This window comes from Symphalangus syndactylus, chromosome 16 (genome assembly GCF_028878055.3).
Source record: "Symphalangus syndactylus isolate Jambi chromosome 16, NHGRI_mSymSyn1-v2.1_pri, whole genome shotgun sequence".
Taxonomy (NCBI): Eukaryota; Metazoa; Chordata; class Mammalia; order Primates; family Hylobatidae; genus Symphalangus; species Symphalangus syndactylus.
In genome coordinates, this window is record NC_072438.2 from 39,937,239 (window position 1) to 39,959,237 (window position 21,999).

The 21,999-nt window shown below is 34.6% G+C and overlaps 1 long non-coding RNA gene across 1 annotated transcript in view; it reads right to left on the reverse strand.

Annotated features, from left to right (window-relative positions):
• The window catches only part of LOC129464870 (uncharacterized), a 120,039-nt gene that overhangs the window by 18,555 nt on the left and 79,485 nt on the right, over window positions 1-21,999 (reverse strand). Inside the window, exon 3 of the long non-coding RNA XR_008651787.2 lies at window positions 15,673-15,841. This is a non-coding gene — a long non-coding RNA (uncharacterized lncRNA). The remainder of the gene's footprint in view (window positions 1-15,672; window positions 15,842-21,999) is intronic.

Sequence of the window (21,999 nt, forward strand, 5' to 3'; positions counted from 1 at the left end):
TAAAAGAATTAAATTCCCTTGAGTGTCTTAAGACTAGCATTGTATATTTTTTAAGTGAAATGTGTGTCTTAGTCAATATCAATGCCCAATCTTGGTGAGGCTTTATTTAGTATGTATAGAGATGTATGTGACTTTGATCTATATTTGGGATAAATATGAGGTAAGTTATTTCCAGAAGTTCTTTATCCCAAAGGGGTCAACCTTGGATAAGTAATCATTGTTGCTACTGTTGGATAGATCAAATGGCCAGACCATTGGCAATATCCTAAAAGCCTAAAATTGTGTGGATTGTTGGCCATGGTATCCAGTGTTAAAATGACTACTACTCACATTGTTCGTCATTTATTCACACTTGAATCACGCTCTAGTTAAGAGATGAAAATTGCTAACTCTTCAGGAAGCCCCATCACATGTGATTATTGAAATATTGTCCAAAAATTATTAACACTTATTTTTCTGTTCACTCAGTTGATTCCAAGAAGCTCACTAGGTATTTGGTATGTCCAGGAGGGGGTGACAGCCTTCAGTATTATGGCATCTGGCAAGAGACTGAGGAATGGGCAGGCCATATTCTCCTGCAGATGTGTTATGCCAAAGGGTTCAGGCATGGCTCTATTTTGTAAGTATCATTTCCATTTTAACAAGGAGGTCTTAGTGGCTGTGGATGAGGATGCTGCCTTCATGGCCCAAGGCATAATGAAAAGTTGTGTACCAAGGGTCATGGATAGTACCCATGAGAGCCTCTAGTTCCAGAAGAGTCCAGTGTTTGGCCAGCAATCAATACAATGACATGTAGTGTAGAGCTGAGCAAGACAGTTTCTTGCACCAGAAGTTCAGGGGCATTTTTTACCATCATGAGTGATTGAAAAACTATAAGGGAAATAACAGGAGGTTGCTAAAGCCTCTACTCCTAAGGAATATCTGGAGGCATTAATGGGGAGTATTTATTGTATTGCAATTTGGTCAGATTATAGAGACTTTTGTCATTGGGGGCCCCATTGAAGATGGGCTGATTTTTGAGTAACAGCATTATAGGCTTAAGTAAAATTTGTAAACAAGGAATGTGCTACTTCCAGAACCCAAACAGGCCTAAAAGGTGTTGGTTTTTCTTTAATGTTGTGGGTACCAACAGGATCAATAGCTGTTTGTTGACAGTGTCACAGATGCAGTGACCCTTGGTTGAGCAAACAATTTTCAAGAATTAAACTGAAGTAGCAAGGCCATTTGTTGTTTGTAGTATGTATGTGACAATGGCCAATCCCCTTTATTTGAAGTCATTTGTAAGTATCTGTATATTCTTAATGAGTGTATCAAACGAATCTCCTTGGAGGAGAATGTAATCAATGTAAAGTCATACCTGTGCTCTAGGAGAAAATTGAATGTAATTAAGATCTTGGTGCAAAGATTATGTGTGATGGCAGGAATTGAGATAACCCACGGGTAGCAGGGTAAAAGTGTATTGAGTCTTTTAGAAGTTGAAGGAAAAAGACAGCTGAGGGGCTGAACAGAAATAGACACTGAACAGAATGTATTAGCCAAGTCCATAACTGCAAAGTATCACTGGCCGATTGGATAGAGTCAGTAATTTAAATAATATTGGGCATGAGGGCCTTAATGGGAGGGGTACAGCATTAAGGTTGTGGCAATGCATTATGAAACACAAGTCTTTCTTTCCATGTTGAAGAACAAGCCAAATTTGATTGGCAGACGGAAAAGCAGTGTGCAAAATTACCTCTTCTCTGCATAGATCTTGTATAATGAGTTTGAATCCTTGGAGACATATTTTTAACTTATATTGAGCTGTATTTACCATCTAATCAAAGGGGAAAGGCCGTAGGTGTCCTATCTGTCAAGCTAGTTATAAGTGCCAGAAGTGTAATTTAATTTCAAATTATTAATCTATTTATGACTATTATAGGATATTATAGGGAAACAGGTTCCATGACTATGGAGAATTTAGGCAAGGCAATTGTATTAGTCTATTCTCATGCTGCAAGTCAACATACCCAAGACTGGGTAATTCAGAAAGAAAAAGAAGTTTAATGGACTCACAGTTCCACGTGGCTGAGGAGGCCTCACAGTCATGGTGGAAGGCAAAAGACCCATCTTACATGGCAGCAGGCAATAGAGAGTGACAGCTAAGCGAAAGGGGAAATCTCTTATAAAACCATCAGATCTCATGAGATTTATTCACTACCATGAGAACATTTTGGGGGAAACTGCCCCCATGATTCAATTATCTCCCAGTGGATCCCTACCACAATGCATGGGAATTATGGGAGCTACAATTCAAGCTGAGACTAGGGTGGGGATGCAGCCAAGCGATATCAGCAATTGTTCTGATGGTTAAGTTGTAAAGCATATCTGATTTTGTCCTCTCTTGTATGTTTACTAACTCTTCTAAGAGCATAGCAGGTACCCAGTTTAAATTTAGTGGAATACTCAAGTTTAACTCTAATTTGAGACCTAGTGTCAACCAAGTCTATGAAAGTTTGCCAATTGCTACACTTCAGCAGATGTTAAAGTTAATTTTAAACCTGCAAAGTCAATCAGCACCCACTTTTTTTTTCATAAATTCTTTTAGCAAATATTTGAATTGTGGATCTTTGTTTTATGTTTTGTTTCCTCCTCCTGTATCTAAGCGGTTTGGTTTTTCTATGCTTCATTGGTGTCTGTATATTCTTTGAGTGGTGTCTCCTCTATAGTCATATCTCTAAGTTTCTCTCTTTAGAGTATCTCAAATCAGTGTCATCAGGATTTTGGACCCGCTTCATGACAATGGTTTCTTTACAGAGTTTAAATATCCCAGGCTTATGTTGGGTTTAAATTAACGTCTTGGTTATACACTGGAGTGCATTAATTACTTCTCCCTAAAGCCCTGTAGGTCAGGATCATTTAGTAACACAGGTATAGGGGAAACAGCAGCAAAGTTATTTTGTAAGATCCAAGTGAGCCACCTGGTTTTAGGAGGATGGACCTTAACAGGCCACATGGTGTATTCTTACTTCACGTGACACCACCCAATGTGGCTTTATATCACACAAGATATTAGACTTTCCCCTTATTGCTGTATACATTGGGAGCCAATATCTGGTTGAGACACAGAACCCATTACCATAGGCTGAGAATTGTTTTCCTGAGCCTAGAATCTATCCTTGGTTTTGCTGGAATTAAGACAAACAATTCAGCCTGAGATACACAGATATGTTCAGGCAGAGACATAGGACACAAAGCCACTTTAAAGTGGATCTCAAACACATACTCTGTTCCTAAACGTCAGTTATTGAAACTTCTGATATAGTCAAATCTATAACAGAAGCTCAGTAGAATCCAGTAAATGCAGCACAAAACAGCAAGAGCAAGATTTCCAGCAGACAACAACTCACAGCTCAAGTTCACCAGCAGACAGCAACACAGAAGATCAAGCTGGTCAGTAGGCAGCAGAGTAAATTAGTAAGCTAGAGCCAAAGAACAAAGACCCTCAGTAGTGGTGATCATTACCCAGGTATTCTGTTCATAATGTCAATGATTGAAGTCTCCCCACAGGAACAAAATGGGTACTCTACTCAAAATTTGGATAAGATATTGATCTGATGACACCACACATACACAAAGAGGGTATGAAAAAGTGCTTATGAGGCTTTCTAGGTGCAGCAGAGCAAGCCACTAAGCACATCTGAAAATGGCTTGGGAGAAGAAGTTACGAGACTGCATTGTCTCTTTTTGTGGACTAGGGGCTCAAGCTTGGATAAGAGTTCCCCAAGCATAGAGAGAATATGGCTTGTGTACTTTGAACTGCTCTTTGGTGCCAAAGTAGTCAGCATTTGGGATTTTTTATCAGATTTCTCACATGCAGATTGAAAAGGAAGAAGTAATGGAGGGACTTGAAAGCTATCAGTAGCCAAATATCAAAATTGCAGTCAAATTGTTTATTACGCTAACATATTAGTTTTCAGCGAAAGTTAAGTGATCTTATTATCCTTAGAGTGTTGAATTCCATGTTATATTTGTCACTCCATAATCACAAGTTGGCTTCCAGGCATTACACACCCATTCTTAGCAAAAGGGAGGGGGAAATGATGTAAGTTGCCACATTTTCATCTGCTCCTTTTATGAAGAACAAACTTTCCCAAGAACTCTTACCATAGCTTTTTCCCTGGATATCATTGACTAAAACCGAATGAAATGGCCATCCCTAGTTCTAAGAAAAACTAAGAAAGTTAGTATTTATAACATTGAACCCAGAGGAGAGAGGAGGATACTCTTGAAAAAGAAGAGGGTGATGGCTATTGGTAGGTAGCTGACTATGACAGTAATGCTATTTGTATATCTTCTGCAAAATAGATTTGCATAGTAGTTACCAACAGTTGCAAGCAATGAAAATTGTTTTACTGCAGCACACATCCCTGCTCCTGAAAGTTGACATCCATCACACAGAAATTGCTGAGGAACTGGTGATAATTGCTGCTTTAACAACATTGTGTCTTGTCTTATCCATGTGGAGGAAGGGAAGGGGCTGGGGGAAGAAGTACTTATTATACTGGGAATTCACTGAAATTTCTCCTTACCTTTCCATTTGAGTGACATAGATGAACGTGCAATTTTCTGCAGACTATGATTACGTTGGCTACATATGTAGCTTGTCTTTTTAAAGGATGGAAATGAGCGGGCTTGACCCTGAATAGTAATCATTACCTTATTTCTGACTCCATATCAGACATAAATTATTTTTCCCACCCATTTCCAAAAGTCATTATAAAAAATGTTGAAAAGTACATTTTCATTCAGTTACATAAGCAAATAAGAAGGGAGGAGAGGAGCAGTACATATGTTAAAGAACCAGAATAAAAGCTATTCACATTAGGATATCACAGTTGTGTATCTCAATGCCTTTCCTTTCATACTTAAGAAACATAATGCCTTTGAAAATGAAAAGAAAAAATCAAAGCTATTAAACACATGTTCTTTTCTCTGTGCCTCTGCATTGATTAATACCCTGAGCTCACACAGCTGTAAAGTTATACTGATGTCCTCTTTAGATCATGCCTCACATTACTTTACTCAGAAAAGGAGAGAAAGGCTTGTCAAGTAAAAGAGTAAATGAGATACCTCATTTACATTGAAATATAGAGAGTATCAAAGAAAAGGGCTGCTTCTTGTTCACCAAGTGCACTTCTTAACTCATAATATACTGATGATATAATGGAGCTGGACATGTCACAATCATTTGCATTTGGCCTTGCTTTCTATAGCGTCTTCCTATGCCTCTTATTTCAAAAACAAATGAAAAATTGGATTTTTATTCACTCAGGAAACTACTAGACCCTAAGGTGTTGTTGTTGTTTTTGATATCCTGAGATCAAAATCTTGCTCCTTGATTTGGATTATTTTATCCTGTTAGAGTGTCCACATGATTTAAAAAAAAAAAAAAAAACCTTGTAAATAAAATACCCCAAATTCACTATACAATAAAAATGTTTTATCACCTATCCTCTTAACAGGAAGTACAGACGTAGTCAAATACATTCAGTCAGACATTCTTTACTACTTAACTTCAATCATTAGTCACCATAGGCTAGTGGATATTTGAGCAATTGATTGAAATTAGTATTTCTTTATGATCATATGAAACAATCTGAATCTTTTAAAGTATTATAAAAACACCACAAATAAATATGTTCAGACTCCTTTCTTGTCACATTCTAAATTAAAAAAACAAACAAACAAACTTTGACCATTTATTTCCCTGATAAACGACAACTATAATGTTATTTCACTTAATAACTAAATAGAGAAAATGACAATTTTCTCAGTTGGCTAGACATTTTAACAATAGCACTGAAAGCTCCTGGAGAGTGACATCAGAAAAATGCTGGAATACCAGGCTCCAGTGCTTATCCCCTCAAGGAAGCATCAATTTGAACAACCACCCGTACCCAATAATACCTTCAAAAGAACTAAGACACAGGTGAGAGATTACTGCACTTAGGTGGAGGATAGAGATAAGAAAAAAGATATTTAAGAGGGTAAAAAAAGAGTTTCACATTACCTGTGTCACCCTTCTCCAAAGTGTAACACTGCAATGCAGAGAGAGATCATCTTTGCATGAGGGAAGGAGAGTGAAGGGAGCACTGGACTGCTCTGCAGACCCCAGCATCAGATCTGCTTCCATGAACCTTGGTGCTAGGCTGGCCCCTATGGCCCCAGGCTCCATCTCAAGCACTGTAGCAGCAGGCTTGAGACACATTTGAGAGCCAGGCTGGCTTCATAGCCCTGGGCTTCAAGTATACCCCTACAAATCCACTTTGTTTGCCCACCCCATTGGACCCTGGCACCAGACTGAGCTTTGTGCACCTAAGATTCTGACCCATCATAGTGGACCACGTTTCCAGGCTTGCCTCTGCAGATTCAGGAAAGACCCAAATACTAGGCCCACACGGCCACTAATCAAGGCATCAAGCCCAGTAATTGTCTTAAAGAAGCTCAGTGAGCTGCAAGAGTGCACAGATAGACAACGAAACAATATCAGGAAAGTAATGCCTGAAGGATATTATAAGTTCAACAAAAATATAGAAACCACAAAAAAGAACCAAACAGAATATTTTGGAGCTGAGGAACACAATGACTGAACTGAAAAATTCCTTACGGAACTTCAATAAAGATCTCTATCAGGCAGAAGAAATAATCAGCAAGTTAGAAAATAGGTCATTTGAAATTTTCCTGTTAGAAAAACAAAAAGTAAAAAGAATAAAGAGTAAATAAAGGCTGTGGAGTTTATGGGGCACCATCAAGCAAATCAGCATACATATATGCAAACCCCTGAAGGAGCAGAGGAAAAGTAGAACAGAGTTTATTTTAAAAAATAATGACAGGAATATTTTCAAAGAAATAAACATCCTGATTCATGAAGCCAAAGAACAGCAAATAGATTAAAAATAAAGAAATCTTCATCCAGACACATTATTATCAAATATTCATAAGTCAAAGACAAAGAGAAAACTTTGAAAACAGTAAGAGAAAAGTGACTCATTACACACAAGGAAACTACCATAAGATTATCAACAGGTTTTTCAGAACCTTGCAAGCCAGGAGATAGTGAAATAATATACTCAAAGTCCAGAAAGAAAAAAAAAAAAAACTGCCAACCAAAAATATTATGCTGAGAAAATTTTTCTTTCAGAAATGAAAGTAAGATAAAAATGTTACCAAAATAAAAACTGAGGAAGTTTATGACCACTAGATCAGCCTTACAAGATGCTTAAGGAAATTTTTCAAGTTGAAATAAAAGGATCCTAACTAATGATAAAAACATTTGAAATTCTCAAACACAGTATAAAATTTTAGTTTATATTTTATTATATACATAATATAATAAAATTCAGAGTAATACTATAACAGTGGTATATGAATATAAACTTTTAACTGTAGTAGAAAAGGTAAAAGACAAAAGCTTTAACAATGACTACAGACACAAGTATTCTTCAATGAATACACAATAACAAAATATATAAGCTGTTATTTCAAAACAAAAAAAGGTAGGGGAGAAAAAGTTAAAGTATAGAGTTTTTTTATGCAGTAAAAGTGAAACTATTCTGTCTTTAAAACAGACCATTATAACTACAAGATATTTTATGTAAGCACCATTATAACCACAAAGAACAGACTTGTAATAGATATACAAATATGTAAGGAAAGTATTCGAAGCATATCACTACAAAAATTCATCAAATAATAAAGAAATCCAGGGAGAGAGAAAGCAACTACAAAACAGTTAAAAAAAAAAAAAAAAGAGTGGGAATAAGAAGTTCTTTTCTGTAAATAATTACTTTAAATGTAAATGTATTAAATTATCTCATCAAAAGACAAAGAATGTCTGAATAGATAAGAAAGAAACAACCATACAAAATGACAATCAACTATATACTACCTAGAGAAGACTTACTTCAGCTTTCAGAACACAAATAAGCTGAAAGCAGAAGAATAAAAAAAGTTTTTTTTTGTTTTTTTTTTCATGAAAATGGAAACCGAGAGAGCAAGGCGCTATTCTTACAGCACTCAAAATAAACTTTAAGTCTAACCCTGTCTCAAGACATTAAGCATCATTATATAATGAGAAAGAAGTCAATTTATCAGGAGAATATGACAATTGTAAATATATACATACCCAATATAAGAGCACCTACATGTATAAAGCAAATATTAACAGAACTGAAGGGAGAAATAGATAGCAATACAATAATGGTAGGGTACTTCGATACTCCACTTTCAACAATGAACAGATCATCCAGACAGAAAATCAATAATGAATTAACAGACTTCAATGACACTGTAGATTAAATGATCCTAACAGACATGCCAACCAACAGCAGAACATACATTCCTCTCAAACACATACATTCTTCAAGACAAATCATATGTCAGGCCACAAAACACTAAATTTAAAAGGTTGAAAATATTTTAAGTGCCTTTTCTAACCACAATGATATGACACTAGAAATTGATAAAAAAAGAAATTGGAAAATTCACTAATCAATGATAATTAACACCCTCCTAAACAATCAATGCACGAAATGAATGAAAATGTAAATAAAAAAACTTGAGACAAATTAAAATTTAAAATATACCCAAACTTATGGGATGCATCAAAAGCAGCTCTAGAAGAGATTATAGTGATAAATGCCTACATAAAGAAAAAAAAGAACCTCAAATAAAAAACCTTATTTTACACCCAAAGAACTAGAAAATAAGAACAAACTAAGCCCAAAGTTAGTAGAAGGAAGTCAATTATGAAGACAAGAGCACAAATGAATGAAATAGAGGTAAAAATAAATAAAAAAGCAATAAAATTGAGATTCCTTTTGAAAATAATAATTAATTTACATTTAGCCAGATTATAAAAAGAAAGAAAAGTCATATAAATAAAATTATAAATGCAAGAGGGGACACTGTAACTGATAAATACAAAGGATCAATAGAGACTACTATGAACAATCATACACCAAAAAATTGGATAACCTAGAAGAGCTAGACAAATTTCTAAAAAAAATACAACCTACAAAGACTGAATCATGAAGAAACAGAAAATTTGAACAGACCCATAATGAATAGATAGTAAAACAGTAACTAAAAGAATCACATCAATAAAAAGCCCAGGACCTGATAGCTACACTTCTGTATCCTACCAAACATTTTATTAAAATATTAATGCCAATCATTTTTTAAACTCTTCCAAAAAGTTGAAGAAGAGACAATACTTCTTAACTCATTTTATGAGAACAATATTACCGTAATACCAAAGGCAGACCAGGACACTACAAAAAAAACAAAAAAATTACAGGACAATATCCTTGAAGAATACAGATTCACAAATCCTCAACAAAATACTAGCAAACCAAATTCATCAGCAACTTAATATGATGATACACCATGATCAAATAGAATTTATCCCTGGGATACAAGATTGCTTCCACAGACACATATCAATCAATGTTATACACCACATTAACAGAATGAAGAACAAAATTTATATAATTCTCTTCATAAATTCAGAAAATTATTTGACAAAATTTGACATGCTTTCGTGATAAAAACTCCCAACAAATTGTAGTTTTACACTATAAATATACACAATTTTTATTTGCCAATTAGACTTCAACAAAGCTGGAAAGTTTGGAATAGATTTTAATTTAAATAAAAACGATAACACTGATATGGATAAATATTTCCAGAATCAGTAAAGAACATTCTTTAGACGGGGTTACCACAAGCATGACAAGATAGGAAATTCACAAAATTATGTCTGAATATCTAAGTGTCCTTTCACACCTCTTTCTCTTACACTGCTGGATTCACTCCTGCTTGCTGGGACTGGAGCCAACTTATTCTCTTCCTGCTGTTTCTAGGTCAAGCTAGTATGTCCCTGCCTAGATTCTACATGTTGACATTTCAGCAGTTAATTACTTCTCCTACTGAGTGTTGTTCAAAGACCTGCACCATTGCATGACACACTATTAGATTACCATGATAAAGGAAGTGCTAATTTAATCCACTATTGCAGAATATAAACCTAAGTAGAAGAAATGCCAAAAGAAAAAACCTCTAGTAAAAAAGTAGTTTGGAAGCTTTTAGTTCAAATCAATCTATAAACAGCATTAATTGTATGGCACTGTTTGCTTCAGAGTACCAGAAATAATTTAAAAAATTTTCTAAACTTGTTAATATCAAGAAACATTTAAAATTAGATTACTATTAATTCCCAAAATTAAGATTGCAAAAGTTGTCAGAATCAAAATGAAACAACTTGTATGAAGCTCGAAACAAAAATAAAAACTAAATAAATAAAGCCAGGAATTTAAGAAGGGAGAGCCCTCGTGCTCATATCCTATGATAAAAACTATTACCAAGACTTTCTAAAGGGTTTTTGTGCACATACACCTGTACCAAAAACGTTTGCTAAGGACTTTCCAAACTGCAGCTTGCTACGTGAGTCACGAGGACAACTAGCCAGATGCACAAGAACACTTGCCTGACTTACTGTCTCCACTAACAGACTAGCATCACCTCCTGTGATAAGACACTAACCAATATCCTCTTTGTCTCAAAACAACCCTTTGGAGATGCCTATGGCCCCAGTTGCATGCATCTCCCAGATTTGCAAATCTCCTGGATGCTATCGCATAAACTCACTATCTTTGGAGAATCTCTGGTCATTTAGATTGACATTTTAAAACTTCTTTACTCCTGTTAAAAATTTTCGAGTAACGGCCCGGTGCAGTGGCTCACGTCTGTAATCCCGGCACTTTGGGACGCTGCAGCCGGCGGATCATGAGGTCAGAAGGTCAAGACCAACCTGGCTAACACGGTGAAACCCTGTCTTTACTAAAAATACAAAAACAAAATTAGCCGGGCATGATGGCACGCGCCTGTAGTCCCAGCTACTCGGGCGGCTGAGGTGGGAGAAATGCGTGAACCTGGGAGTTGGAGCTTGCACTGAGCAGAGATCGCGCCACTGCACTCCAGCCTGGGCGACAGAGTGAGACTCCATCTCAAATAAAAAAATAAAAAAAAATTGAGTAACTTATCTCCATATTTTATAATGAATTTTACTTTAACTATTTACTCTGACTGATTCATTGATGTACAAATTTCTGAACTTTAAAGTAATATCTGCTTCTTTGCATGAGCAAAGTTTATAGTTAAAAAGTCTAAGCTTACTACCTCCACTTCTTTAACTTTATTCATTTCTCACTGCGTAATTACATCTTTCTTTAGTCTCACTAGCTACATCTCTAAAACAATTGTTTTAAATACCAAAACAACAGAACTACTGTGATGATAAATATGTCAAAAACACTTAGAGACTTTATTTAAATTTTTAAAAGCAGATTAATAAATTACATTCTTACTTTTTACTCACTACCTCAGGAAAAATATATAGACAAAATTGTGTATTTTTTAAAAGTTAACTTTGCTGTTGGTTAGATACTTACTGAAAGTGGCTTTAAGTATTTGGCCAAAATACCTGCTGTATTTTTATTCATTTTGTGGTGCTATAAGAGATCACCACATATTAGGTAATTTATAAAGAAAATAAATTTATTTCTTACAGTTCTGAAGGCTGGGAAGTTCAGGGTTGAGAGGTCAGAAATGCAGAAGGGCAAGACAGTACAAGGAATCAGGAGAACAACAGGAGACTGAATTTGTTTTTATAACGAGCCCATTCTTTCCCATTTTGGAGGTTGCCTGTTCACTCTGATGAGAGTTTTGTTGTTGTTATTGTTGTTTGCTATGCAGAAGCTCTTTAATTAGATTCCATTTGTCAATGTTGGCTTTTGTTGCAGTTGCTTTTGGTGTTTTAGTCATGAAGTCTTTGCCTATGCCTATGTCCTGAATGGTACTGCCTAGATTTTCTTTTAGGGTTTTTATGGTTTTAGGTCTTATATATAAATATTTAATCCATGTTGAGTTAATTTTTGTTTTCAGGTGTAAAATAATTTTTGTTTTTAGGTAATTTTTGTGTAAAGTGTAAGGAAGGGGTCCAGTTTTAGTTTTCTGCATATGGCTAGTGAGTTTTCTCAACACCATTTATTAAATAGGCAATACTTTCCCCATGGCTTGTTTTTGTCAGGTTTGTCAAAAATCAGATGGTTGTAGATGTGTGGCATTATTTCTGAGGCCTCTGTTCTGCTCCACCAGTGTATATATCTGTATTGGTACCAGTACCATGCTGTTTTGGTTACTGTAGCCTTATAGTATAGTTTGAAGTCAGGTAGTGTGATGCCTCCAGCTTTGTTCTTTTTGCTTAAGATTTGTCTTGGCTATACGGGCTATTTTTTGGTTCCACATAAAATTTAAAGTAGTTTTTTTTTCTATTTCAATGGTAGCTTGATGGAGATAGCATTGAATCTGTAAGTTACTTTGGGCAATGTGGCCATTTCATGATATTGATCTTCCTATCCATGAGCATGGAACGTTTTTCCATTTGTTTGTGTCTTCTCTTATTTCCTTGAGCAGTGGTTTGTAGTTCTCCCTGAAGAGATCCTTCACATGCCTTGTATGATCCAGAATCTACAAAGAACTTAAATAACTTTACAAGAAAAAAACAAACAACCCCATCAAAAAGTGGGTGAAGGATATGAACAGACACTTTTCAAAAGAAGACATTTATGCTGCCAAAAAACATATGAAAAAAAGCTCATCATCACTGGTCATTAGAGAAATGCAAATCAAAACCACAATGAGATACCATCTCAGACCAGTTAAAATGGCAATCATTAAAAAGTCAGGAAACAGCAGGTGCTGGAGAGGATGTGAAGAAATAGAAACAATTTTACACTGTTGGTTGGAGAGTAAATTAGTTCAACCATTGTGGAAGACAGTGTGGCGATTCCTCAAGGATCTAGAACTAGAAATACCATTTGACCCAGCAATCCCATTACTGGGTATATACCCAAAGGATTATAAATCATTCTACTGTAAAGACACATGCACACATATGTTTATTGCAGCACTGTTCACAATAGCAAAGACTTGGAACCAACCCAAATGCCTATCAATGTTAGAATGGATAAAGAAAATGTGGTACATATACACCATGGAATACTATTGAGCCATAAAAAAGAATGAGTTCATGTCCTTTCCAGGTACATGGATGAAGCTGGAAACCATCATTCTAAGCAAACTAACGCAAGAAAAGAAAACCAAATACCACATGTTCTCACTCATAAGTGGGAGTTGAACATTGAGAACATATGGGCACAGGGAGGGGAATATCACACACTGGGGCCTTTCTGGGGTTGGGGGCAAGGGGAGGGATAACATTAGGAGAAATAACTAATGTAGATGACAGGCTGATGGGTTCAGCAAACCACTATGGCACATGTATACCTATGTAACAAACCTGCACATGTATCCCAGAACTTAAAGTAAAATAAAGAAAAAAAATTTTTTAAAGTCCATTCTCACAATGACTAACCTATTCTTGTGTTTTCCATTTCTTTTTAAATACTGCATGACTGTGGATAGAGATGAATTCTAGTTTGATTTGCCCTTACCCGTAAGTACCACTGGGAGGAATGTAAATAGGTAAACATAATTATGATATAAACATCTCTTGATGAGTAGTGTGAAACTTCAAAAACTATGTTTATGTTTCTTCTCCAAATTCTGTTTGATTTTCTTGACATTATCAGTTTTCTTACCCAACCAATTCATCACACTCACTGTCCTCAGTTTCCTTTTATATATTTTTTCATTCCTTCATTCTCTTTCATCCTCTCAGAAATAAAATCCTTATACTTTATAGCATCCATCCTTCACCCAAAAACACAACCTTAACTGTGCCTTCTGATAAATGTTGTATGTTATATCTACTGCATCTAAGAATTACATTAGGATCAGTTACAAATTACCTCAACTTCACCTATTCAAAGGAAAACCATGCTGAAGTTAAAAGTTGTAAAGTCATCCATCATGACTTCAGTGGATGACATGCAAGGTGGGCAACCCTTATACATGCAAATACAAATATCATGATAATATATTACTCCACAGGTCCTTAATGCACGTGACTCTATGTTCTTAAGTTTCTAACTAATAAATCATGTCCAGATTTCCTTGCACTATCTTTTCTCATTTCTTTGAATGTTTAACTTCCCTTCTTAATGCTCTTAGGTATAAAAATTGCCAACTACATGCCAATTCAACGTAAAGTAGTGAGGTAAAAACCACCAAGAAGGAATAACATCTTTAAAGGAGAGAGATTAGAGGGAAGATAAAGCAGTCTCTAAAAGACTGCTAATAGTAAAATTTAAACAAGCTCTGGATTCCCTGAAAGCATTATTTTGAGGAAAAAATTGGTAAGAATATATTTCAAGAACTTTATTTTGTTATTTTAGACTATTTTTTCTTCCTGGTAGTGGAAATCAAAGTAAAATGCTACCTGTTTTAAAACGTTTTTACTCAGCTTTAATGAAAAGGAAACACATTATACTGGTTTGACTATTTCTATATTTATAAAAGCCAGAGGCAAAATTCCAGATGATATTTTATAAAAAAAAGAAAAAATACACACAATATTTTTGTTTTAAGGTAATATTCATGTTTGGAATCATGGGATAGGCTCTAATAACAACTGTATTGCTTGCTGTAATTGTCTCAAGGCTTGGTTATTTATTTATTTGCTAAGCATTTATTGCAAATAGTTTTACTGGTCTAATTATATCAACAGAATTAATGATGACAGAATCGTAGTCTATTTAAATGAAGTAAACAAGAACAGACCTTGGCCAAATTGCCCCCTCATTGAAGTTACCATGTCTTTAAGAAATGAAAACAACTTCTCTCAGAAGACAAGTAGCATAAAAAAAGGAAACTTACCAAGTGATTTAATGAGAAAGAAGACACCTGAAAATAAGGCCAGGCACAAAAACAGGAAAAAAATCAGTTCAAGGACAAATTCATTAGATAGAAGTAACTTAGGAAAGATTTTTCTTCTAAACAGCAAAGACTTTTATTATAAAACCCCATTATTTTATCATTAGGAGACTGAGCTACCAGGATTAAACTCCCACTTTCAAAAGACACAGCTATGAGTCAGAGGTCAAGGTTAAAGCAGGTAAATGGGTAATATCAAGCTTGACTTAATTAAAATGTCTTGCCCATGTGTCTCTGCTTTCTGTATTTTAAGCCCAGACTAGGGGCTGAATCACACCTAACTTGGAGGGCCAGGATGAGTTAAAGAGATAGATAGAGCGATAAATACACAGACAAATACCTATTAATTTAGACATCTATAGAGGAAACTAGGCCTAAAGAAATTGTCAAGAAAATCAGTTCAAATGCCAAGAGATCTGACATCGATGATGTAGCACCATTGATATTCTATAGAACTGAAATAGCACCAACATTCATGCCAAACTAATAACATAAATTAGCAGCAGGAGTATTGACATTAATAGGTTAAAGAAAGAGAAATACAAACATCAATAAGTCTAGCAAACACTCGATCATTAATCAATGTTTCCTCAGCAGCGCCATTCTTTAATCAAAAGGACATGGATATATAAAACCTTGTTAGAACTGGTCATTCTGGAGAACATAACACAACTTAAGCTACTATCCAGCACTTTCAGACTTGGATGGCATTCAACATGCAATGTCCTTTCTCTTCACCTGTCACTTCTTCTGAGGTGGTTATCATTTTGAGGGTTTTCTTAAGAAGCTTATAGTTGTTCCTTTTATATCCTACATGGTGTTCATTTTCTTAAATAGTTCTTTTCCATATTGTCCTTTGAAAATTTATTTGTCAGGGGCTCCATTTCTGCACAAAAAGTGAGTCAATCTAAAATAAAATCATTGATTGTAAATGAAAGTGGTAAATGACATATATGAGCTTCACACTGTTTATCAGAAGTCTTTTATAATTCACAATTTATTAAACCTATAGCAAGTATCTGTTGAAAGCCAACTGTCAGAAATGGAGTTAAATGCTATGAACATGAATGCAAGCAACATAAAATCACTTCCCTCAAGGATTTTATCATGGAAAAAATGATGTAAACAGGCAAATGTGATTTATTATGAGAGAATAAATCTGATAGTGTTTATATCAACAAAGCAGGTTAGAGGATGGAGGATTTCAAAGCTGGCCTTGCTACTTCTCATGGCAAAAATAGATTATTGTATGCTCTACCAGTATGTTCTACCAATTTTGATAATTGCATACTATTTGTCTTAGGCTGCCATCATTAAATATCATAGACTAGAAGACATATGAACAATAGAAATTTATTTCTCACAACTCTAGAGCTGGGATGTCCAACAATAAGATACAAGCAGGTACAGTGCCTCTTGAGGGCCTATTTTCTGGTTCATAGGCAACAACTTCTCACTGTGTCCTCTCATGGAGGAAAAGGCCAGGGGTCTCTCTTGGGCCTCTTTTATAAAGGCACTGAACCCATTCTTAAAGTCTCTGCCCTGGTGACCTCATTGCTTCCCAAAGGCCCTGCCTCCTAATATCACCACCTTCAAGCTTTAGATTTCAACATACAAACTTTGGGGCAATGAAAACTTCAAACCATAGCAATATTATTCAGTTTTCAAATCGTTTGAAGACATACAATCTCATTTTTATACAATGAATGTGTTCTAATCAGGATTAGTTTATAGACAGTGCTGGCTAATGGCCATAAAGTAGAAGTTTTACCTATAAAAATAAAATGATTGTATTGTTAAAAGACTTTAGAGTTTATTCTAAATGGTCTTTGCAATATTATAAAATTTAAAGTTTTAGAAAGTGAGAAAATAACAATCAAAAAGATTTCTGAGGATGACTAGCTATTAGAGAATTGTCAGCCATTGTTCTTTGATTTCAGTTTGATTTCCTTTCATGATGAGAAATTGTAATGAATCACAACCAATCAGCAAACCTGATTATGGATTTCATCTGTAGAGCCTATAAAAAGCACCTGCTTCCTGGGCAAGTACTTGACAGCGGTGGGCATGACTGGAACTAAGTAATCCTGTGCCAGCAACAAAGACTTTGGAAATCTCTCATTCTGACACCTCACTATCTGAAAATTAGTTCTTAAATGGCACCTTCCTTATGTTCCACACAAGTTAACTATCAATGTCAATATGTGTGTCTGTGTGTATTTTGGTTATGTTTTAAATTTTATTTTATGATTTGGTGTTATATTTATTTAAATTTACCTCTAAGGTATTTGTAATATTTTTCAAAGCTTAGGATTACTAAAGTTCTTAATTCAGACCAAATGTGGTTTTCAAAATGTAATAGATTCTCCTCTACTGGGCAGATTCTTATGTCAAGCCACCTTAGATAAAATTGGGGTATTTGGGTTCACCCTGTATATGTTTTTCTTAGAAAAAAAACCCTAAATATCATTGTCTTGGCTTGGGTATAATCTTCTTATGATATCTGTGTAGTTATAAAAAGTTGGCTTGCTTAATACAATAGAAACTAGCCACATCACCTTTCACAAGGGATACACTATTTCACCTATATTTCTCAGTGTAGAGACAGTGAAATTGCAGAAACTCTAAGGCAAGATCATCCTGGGTTAATACTTTAAGTATTGCTATTCCACAAAAGATTTGAATTGAATTGCATGGGTAACTAAATATCCTCTAAAATATCTTATTTCTAATATTTTGTTTATAAATATGACAGCTGACTTGGTGGAATACATATGTATTTAAATTTTTAATTTGCTTAACAAAGACTTCACATTATAGAACACAGAGTAATTTATCTTTTTTTCCCCAAAAATGCATGTCCTCTTATTTCAAGGATGCTGCTATTGATTACTTTAGCATCAATAAGTGAGTGTGACCTCAAAGATCAACAAGGGGCCAACAGATCATTTTGCGTTGTGCACACATAAAGATTTTACAGTAAGAATTAAAACAAAGGCAAATGTTTCAGTGAGGATGCATTAACTTTCAGTATATCCAAATAAAGAATTGTTTTTTGGGGGGGAGTAAGGGATTGTCATAATCAACACCTTCAGACTAAAATTCATTACTACATTCTTTCTGTTTTTTTTTCTTTTTATTTGGGGGGTGGGGGTTGGAATCTTACTCTGTCTCCACTCACTGAAACCTTCATCTCCTAGGCTCAAGCCCTACCTCAGCCTCCCAAATAGTGGGACCAAAGGCCCATGCCATCATGCCTCACTAATTTTCTCTAGAGACGGGGTTTCGCTATGTTGCCCAGGCTGATCTTGAACTCGAGCTCAGGCAGTCCACCCACCTCGGCCTCCCAAAGTGCTGGGATTACAGGCGTAAGCCACTGTGCCTGGCCCATATTAAATTATTTCAATGTTTAGAAATTAATTTTGTCATCTGAAAGGCCCACTTTTTTTTCCTCTGGAGTACTACTAATAATAATGAACTTCAACATAAAGAGGTAAAAATAGTCTCTCTCTCTCTCTATGTATATATATATAGATAGATATAGATATATATTGCCCATGATGACTGTTTTATTGAAAGGTGATGAAAATAGAGAGACTTAAGATAAATGGGAAGGGGTGGTAACAGATATGTTAGAAATGAAAAATACTATCTATATTTGGAAAATATGTTTGTAAGACCATTAGTGATCTTAATGAAATCCAAGAGCCACTAAATAAAAGTTAAATATTTTACCCAAAATACAGTTAAAATATTTGTAAATACTATAGAATTTGAAGTGCCATTATAAACATCTTAATCCTTAAGTAATAATTTAAAATATATCTCCTTTGTAACTACAAAGTACTAGGTAAATAATATAAACTATACTTTTATTTGCAGATGTAACATCTTTGCTCTCTATATGCAAATGCCTTTAGATATAATGAAAGTTAAATCAAAATTTTTTGGATTAGTGTCCTTTTGCTACATATAGCCATAATTTAATTTAGTACACTGCTGTTAAAAGAAAAGGTGCAGTAAACAGTATGGAAAAAATTAATGTATCTTCCACAAAGTCATTTAACAACAAATTCTATTGAAATTAAAAGTGGCAGTGTCACTCTAACTTTTATATGTCTATTTAGCTATGGTACTTCTCCAATTATAAAGGCTATAGTAGAATCCAACGAGTCAGCATTTTAATCCTTCATAACACAATACTATTGGAAAGTGGATTCACAGAGAATAGATCATACCATATATATATTTAGAAGATTATGTATAATTGGATTCTGAGGGACCCTTAGCAGCAGGGAAGGGCAAGAATGACAACTGACTGTACATCTTTGGGCTCCTAAAAGGCAAAATGTTTAATATTTTCTTACAACATATAAAATTATCTCAGATTATAAATGTTTTTGAACAAGGCTGTAGATCAATTGATTGTCAAAATTACACAGGAAACAAACTGAACTTAAAAATACATTTTTGAGAAGAATGCTAAAATCTGATCATATAGAGTTGTATTAAATAATACTAAAGACATTGGTAATTGTAACAGTGACAATGTCCCTGTGTTAATGTAAGCAAAAAATAAAAATAAAAAGTGAGCATAACATCGTAGACATGCCTACAAGGATGTATGTGAAATATTAATAATATGACATGAAGGATTTTTATTAAAAAGTACAGCAAAGGAAAGAAAAAAAAGACAACTAAAACGGGATTTATTGAAGTTTATATTCCCAAGACCCACTCTCTGAGATGGAGATACATATTTGTAATGTTTATTGACAGTACTCAGGATAAACAAATGCCCAGAAAATAAAAGCTTCTTCTACTCTGGGAGCAGGGGAAAATAATTGCTCATTTCCATTTTCTTATTTTTCCAGAATAACAAAATGAACTTGTCTCTTTTGGATATCTAGAATTGAGTGCTTAATGCCTTTGAAATGTGGAGATTAAGGAAAACTGACATAGACTGTCTATAAATTATTCAAGCAAGTCCATATCTACTCTTGTATATATTTTGTTGCTAAAATTTGCTAATATTATTAATTAACATGTTAATACTCATATAAACATTTCTATCTCTATATGCAATTTGAAACTAATTAGATCCTGAACGAATTTAATAATTTCTTACTTTGACCTATTATTTTCAACTACAGACTAAACTCAATCCTATGATGTTACTTAACAAATGGCCAATAATCATAACTTTATCATCAATACTCTGCAGTGAGCAAATTCAGAGGAAAACTTGGTACCATGATATAAGTTTAAATGAAGAAATGACCTACTTTAAAAAAGAAGACTGAGGAATAGGAGGAGAGATAGGAAGCAGAGAAATAAGAGAAGGAAGATAAGGATGAGAAATAAAAGCAATAAGTGAGAAAGAGGGAGGAGAAAAGGCAAGATAAGACATTTTGATGGAGGAGTCACAAGTGAATATTGCAATATCATTTTTGCATGAGGCTTCTGGATGAATCTCGGCTGACATTGAGACGTAAGTTCACGGATTCACCAAACCCAAATATATATACATACATATTATTTTATTTAAATGGGAAAGGAGACATGTAAATGGATGTTGGGAGGGGAGGTTTGTGGTGCTTATCACCAGTTCCATAAGGAATATCTGTGGGAGTAATGACATATTGAAGTCAAGCATATGGGGGCAGAGTTGGCAAAAGTTGGGTATAAAATATAATGGGATCTGCTGGGCATGGTGGCTCACACCTGTAATCCCAGCATTTTGGGAGGCCAAGGCAGGTGGATCACCTGAGGTCAGGAGTTCGAGACCAGCCTGGCCAAATGGAGAAACCCTGCCTCTACTAAAAACACAAAATTAGCCGGGCATGGGGGCACACACCTGTAATCCCAGCTACTTGAGAGGCTGAGGGAGGAGAATCGCTTGAACCCGGAAAGTGGAGGTTGCAGTGAACTGAGATCATGCCATTGTACTCCAGCCTGGGCAACAAGAGCAAAACTCTGTCTAAAATATATGTGTATATAAGTGTAAATATGCTTAGACATATATGTGTACAAACGCAAATATATATGTATGTGTATATATCTATATCTACATATTTTTCATTCTTACTCTTTATCTGAGATTTAGCTTTTCCTATAGTACTGGAATTCTTTTCATTTTACTTTTCTTCTATTTTGTCAAATTCTCTTTACTTTGGCTTACTTGTTGGCTGCTCCTTTATTTTCTAGTTTTTTTTTTTTCTTCCTAGTAGTTTTTTGGTCTAGCCTCTGAATATCTGATGCATAATTCTTATAGTAACTTCATCTACTTAACGGTATTTAAATTATATTCACAAATCTCTTACCAGCTTTGCTTAACAGCCCTGAATACACACAGAAAGTTTCTCTAAATTTTAATGAATAATATATAATTATATTTGTCCAAACTTTGTCTATATAAGCATCAACTTATTCCGGGGGAAAAAGGTGAACTGAGAAATGGCATTTAAACCTAAGATGATTATTATTTGGGCACAAATATATGATTTCCATGAAGATTAAAACACCTAAAGAACAACATATGAATTGTATATTTAAGAATGACTGACTAGATATATGCTTATTTTTAAAATAGAAGAGGTAGTCTCTATTTATCTTTACAATAATATATACAAACATATTTATACTTGTTAAGCCTTTATGTACCTGGGGATGAGATTTAAACATATTTTCTTATTAAATCATCATAAGTATCTGAAATGTTGACAAAGTAACCTACAGTTTTCAGAGGAGGAAATTAGACTTCAGAGAAAACAGATATTTGACAAAATTATTGAGGAAATCAGTGGGAGAACTGCAACTTTAGCTATTTCTATGTGAATAATAAGAGCCTGTATTATAAGCATTACATAAATCTGAAAAGATTATAGTCTTGAGAGTTATTTACTATAAAATACCAAAAATGTATTTCAAACATTTCATTAACATTTCAGTATAAATGAATGTCAATGGCAACCTTAAAATATAATTATTTATAGCTTTTTACTCTGTTTTTGTGCAAAGTGACAGTGGTTTTCCTTGATATATATATTTGTCCAACGTGCAACT